Source organism: Athene cunicularia (genome assembly GCF_003259725.1).
Source record: "Athene cunicularia isolate RWA chromosome 20 unlocalized genomic scaffold, athCun1 chr20_part2, whole genome shotgun sequence".
NCBI lineage: Eukaryota > Metazoa > Chordata > Aves > Strigiformes > Strigidae > Athene > Athene cunicularia.
The window spans coordinates 776629-782186 of NW_020799126.1; positions in this window are offsets into that span (position 1 = coordinate 776629).

Genomic DNA, 5558 nt, shown 5'->3' on the forward strand with positions numbered 1-5558 from the left:
GCCCTCGGAGCCCCCCCCGGAGCTCAGCCCCGGCAGCAGAGGAGCCCCCCCCGGGGGAGAAGGGGCACCCCGGGATGGGGCAGAGCCCTCGCCCCGCCGAGACACCCCCCTGCCCAGCAGCTTTCCAGCGGCACCGTGCCCCGCGCAGCGCGGCGTGGGCAGACAAAGCCCCCCCAAGTTTTACAGTCAGTTTTTGTTTGTTTGTTCTTTCCCTTTCCCGTGCGGAGACACTCGCAGGGGCTGCACTGGGGACGAGGAAAACACTCTGTGCCTCTCCTGCCCAAGACAAAGCATCCAGAGTCCACGTGGGGTATAATCTCTGCTCGCTCGCTATTACTTCTAGATCCAGCAGAAAACTGTGGAACAGTAAGAAGAAGGAATATGATTGTCTCGGTGTGATAGAAAAAAGTTTTCAAGGCCACGAGGGAAAACGAATGAGTCAGCCAAAGCATCCGAACCCTGCGGGAAGCGCCTGGACCAGCCCCAGGCCTGAACAGCAGGTTCCCCCAGACCACCCCTCTGTCCCCACGAAACACAGCGCGTGATAAATGTGGCTGCCCGTGCAAAAAAATCCCAGAAATCTGGTCTGGATAAACCTTGGGGAACACCGGAGATTACGGTTCAAATAAACACACACTGCATAAATCTAAAGCTAATTTGCAACTCGGCCGAGTAGATTAAAATCGAGCAAATAGATGTTCCTCCCCTTTGGTTTTCCAGCTTTGGGAAAGCGAGATGCTTCTCCGGGTTGTGCCTGGAGAGATTCTAGGGTGCTGTTAGGGTGGAATTAGCCCTTGCTCCACGCATCCCTGGGCTCCTCTCCCTTTCTACGAAAACCTTCCTGCCTCTGTTGGCCCCGCTGACCTGCCATCAATCTCCCGCCCGGCTGAAACGCCCTCTTTCTCTCTCTTCCCCTCAGTTATCATTTAATTCGGGAGCGCGGGCCTGTGCACACTCCTTCTGAGAAAGGCCTGGTACCAAACAAAGCAGCTCTGGGCAGATTATGAGCCAAACCCCGATCCTTTGCCCTAACTCCGCCACACACAACCAGAGAGATGCTGCGAGTTTATTTCTTAACAATCAAGAGAGTCTGTGTGTCATCTCACGGGGGGAAAAGGTACCTCTAAAGAGGATTTTATATTTAGGCTCCTGCCAGACGTTTCTGGGACCCCATGCTGGGCTCTGCCCTTCCCGCCTGCAGCCGGCAGCCTCTGCCTGGCCCCGCTCCCCGGCAGCCCCGAGGCTCCCCAGCACGGAGGGTTGGTGGGACTGGGACGGGCGGGGGGACAGAGACGTGCCCGTGGGGACAAAGCTCCCCCGCCCCATCACCGGAGCAGCCACGAGGCGCTGGGAACCGTGGCCAGGGCTGACCGGAGCCGGGAGCAGCGGCTGGGGAGAGGTGGGGGGTCCCTCGCCACCCCCCGGCGCAGGCCGTGCCACGGACACGTCCCCCCCCGCGCCGCTGGGGCTCGGCCGGGGCGCAGCCGCGCTGCCCGGGGCCCCTGCAAAGGGGCATTTCAGCAGGAGCCAGTTCCCAGCCGCTGGCCTCCCCCCGCCAGCCTTTCAAACCCACGGCGCCAGCGGCCCCGCAGCTGGAAGAGCCGCTCTCTGCCACCACCACAACAGTCGGGACGGCCGCACCCACTCCCATCAGAAGTGACTCCTCATCCTCATCCTCATCTCCCCCTGCGACGCTCCCCAGGGAGGGTGCCAGCCCCTCCGCGCACAACTCACCACCCCCAGCCCTGAGCCCTGCACCGTAGGCTGCTCAGCCCTTGCCTTCTCCGCAGTGTCCCCGGGTTGTGGCACCAGGCCCAGCTCCCTCTGCCCACCCCACTGCCCCACTTTACATTTCCTCCTAAACCTCTCCTCTGCCACTCTGGCCAGGCAAACCAACGGCGTTCCCTGCCCGGAGCTCTGCTCTGGCTCCGATCACCCGCCGTCTCTTGTTTTGCACCCAAGTGTGTGCCTCAGGACCGGCTCCCTGTTACAGAAGCAGCACGCCTGGAGATCCTGGGCAAATAAAGCGACTGAGCAAACACGTGTCGCTCCCTCCAGCCGCCAGCAGCGCAACCTTGTCACCTCTGGATCTGTGGGTCCCACGTTCCCAGCCCCCAGTTATGGCTAAGTGCTTGTTTAGTCTTCTAGCGGGCGGGGAGAAGCGCCAGCCCCATTAAATCACCCCGGACAGTTGCAAGCTCCTCCAGCGACCCTGGGGCAGGGAGCAGGAGGAACTTTTCCTTTCGCTGCAGCCTGCGGAGACATTCCTGCCGAGTTCAGGCTTCGGGGTTTCCCGTGTCGGTGGACACACGGCCCGCGGCACAGCGGCGCTTCCCCAGCCCCCAGTAACAGCCATTTTCACTGCAGAACCCCCCCGGAGCACGTCCTGCGGGACGTGTCCTCCTCTTCCACCGGCAGCTCCATGGCCGGAGCCCTCGCCCCAGCCCCGTGCTGCCAACCAGTTCCACCAGCACCGCTCCATCACAGCTCCCAGTGACCGGCCGCTCCTCACCACTGGTCCCCAGAGAAGCTCTCCCGAACCCGGGGCAGAGCTGTGTCGCCCCGCAGCGCGGTGTCAGGGCTCTGGCTACTGCGAGCAAGGTCTGTTCCCGCTGTGGGAAGGCCTCATCCTGCCGCCACATGTGGGAATAGAGCCTCCAGGCTCCCCTACGGCTGGGCTGGCTTCTCCCATCTGGGGGGAATTGCTGTTTACACGGAGATAGGAAGTGTTATCCCTCCTACATGAAGTTTCTAGCCCTTCCTGTGGGCTGGGCAGGACCACATGATACAAACCTCTAATAAAAATAAGGTTAAAAATAAGTGTCATCTGTGTACCCAGAACATCTAGAAAGTCTGCAGCTACCCGCCTGTAAACTTCAAACGCACAGGCACACAAAGAAAAATCTTCAATGCCTCTCTAACAAAGCTGGCCACGAAATCCTCTTTTTCCTAGAAAACAGGATACGCCTGCTACAGCCTAATCTGAAGTGACGAGGCCTCCCCAAACCACCCTCCTGTACATTTATCGGGAGAAACGCTGCTCCCGGGGGCGGCTGCCAGCAGACCCCCCTCCGCTCCGGGTCCAGAGATTTTCCTTCTCGGGGTGGGGGATTCTCCTCTCTGCCCACCAGGGAGCCGGCAGACGAAGGGCTTCGCCTGCGGCCGCGAGGCAGGAGCGTACCAGAGCCCGGCCGTGGTGCTCCCAGCTCCGCCGCAACCTTTGCACGCAACATTTGCAATAATTTACTCCTGTAGCAACGTTTGCCTGGGAGCAAACAGTGCAGAGCGTGATGGGGGAGAGGAAGGGGCATCAAACTGTAGGAGAAACTGAAATCCTGGTCTTAAAAATCTCATCTGTATCAGGCTCCCCTGGGAGCAGCACTAACCCTTCCAAAGTTTCCTCTGGGCACCCTCCACCAGCCCAGCACGCGGGAGGAGCTGCAGCACCCTCAGCCCCTGTAGGGAGATGTTTTCCCCAGGCCTCAGGCACTGCAGCGCACACAGAAAGCGGGTGGGCTCCGCACCAGCCAGGGTGAAAGGCCTCTGAGGTTTACCCTCGGCTCCTTCACACACCTTTAGCTTTTCTGGGCCTTTCTCAGGCCAACGAGTGCAGGCAGCACTGCCCCGCTTCGGGAAAGGTGCTTTGAGGCTGCACAGGGCTTGGAGAACTTTGGATAGAAAGCGGCATCAGAAAACAGGACGGTGACACCCCAGGATTTGATCTCTCGAGAATATGTAAGGACCTTTCCCCAGGTAACACTCTCCAAGTGCTGAGGAAGCTTTTCAAGTCTGACAGGTGAAACGAAGCTGCAAAACACGTCTGAGGCAGGGCCCACATCCTCTGGTTCACTTCGGAGTGCAGCACTTAGACCCGTTCCCTCCCCCATTGCCTTTTGCTCCCTGTGACTGAACTGCTGTCCTCAGCTCTGATGAGTCCATCAGGTCTGTTCTGCATGAGAATGGCCTCCAGAGGCACCCATGGGGCAGGGGCAGCCCTGGGGGCTCTGCCTGGGGCCCACCCGCCGCCCTGCACCCCAGTAACTAATCCAGACCTCACCCTGAAACCTTCTCTTTTATTGAAACAAATCCCTTTCAACAATGAGCGCTGGCAGGGCCAAGGCCATACGGGGTTCGGTGGCACCAGGGTGCCAGGCTGCAGCCCGACCAGCGTCCCAGGAGGTGGGACTGCCCCATTTCCTGGGGATTGTCTGAGCAGGATGTTGTGAGCACGTATCTCAACTCAGACTCTTCTGCTTGGATCTTGTCACTCAACTTTCCCCAAGAATTTGGTTTGCTGCCTGAGATATCATTTAACCGCGCTGGCTTCTCCCTCCCGCCGTAGCTCCTGCATGCTCGCACAAGCACACACGCGTGCACCCGGACCATCCTTAATTATTTCCTAAAGCATCCCCCTAGAAAGACACGGGGAAGTAAAGATCAGTCACAGGCTGCTCCTGAATGGCTAATCCCGGCGTACAAAGCAGACGGAAAATTGCCTCTTCCCTTGTTTCGGTTTTTCAGCCGCACAATACAGATGAATGAACTTCGGTGGTTATGAAAATGTGCTGTAATTAACTGCGATTATTAATTGACACTTAGGAAAATTTACATAAGGCTGTACGCAGCATTTTAAAGCCAGAGGAATGTTGTCTTCACACACACTGGCACCCCGTGCTACCCAACCCATACATCTCCCTGAGTTTTAGTTCAGATTAACTATTTTTTAGACAGAAGCTTATCCTGTGGTTTTGAACAGGCCGATGCGGCCGGTTCACCACAGAGCCTGACAAGTTGTCCCAACGTGAAGAATCTGCGCCTTGTTTTAAAGTGTCCTACATATCTAGGGTCAAATCCCGCAGGCACCTCCACATGCAATTTTTTTACCTCAGCAATCCCACTTAGTCGAGGTACGGTTCCACCCTGTGTATGTGGAAGAGAAAAACCTCCCAGCTGGGCTAGGAGGTAGAGGAAGGAGAAAAGGAAGCATGAATGCTATTTCCAGCCAGACCACCAGTAAATACCTTCTAACTCCTCATCATTAGTGGTACTTTGGGGCTTAACTCCTTGTTTATAAACCACTACTGGGATACCTTCACAATGAAAGGCGCTATAAAATTTCCTCTCATTTGCAACTGAAAGTGTCAATAATAGAACAGGACCCTTGTGGGCTGCCACAGTTTCACCTTCCACAAAGGTTTTGATGTGCTGGGCCGTCCACCCCGACACCTTCCCGGATAAAAGGGATCACGCCCATTCACACCGATAAGGCAAGGGAGTCTTCAGGGATGGGATCAGCCCCTTTGTCCTCCCGATCCGTCCCCGTTTAGTATTCCTGGGCCGAGGCCTCCGTCCCAGGCACAGACACAAACACGCCGGCGTAACGGGGCGAGCAGGGGATGCGCCCACTCGCCTCCCTCTGAATCGAGAGCTCCCGCTCCGGGGTTGTGGCGAGAATCGGGTCGAACCCCCCGCAAAGCCCTGACCCCTCCGACACCCAGCCGCTTGCCGCCCGCGGGCTGCTCGGCCCTGGGCCACCCGGCACCCTGCGCCTGGGCCCG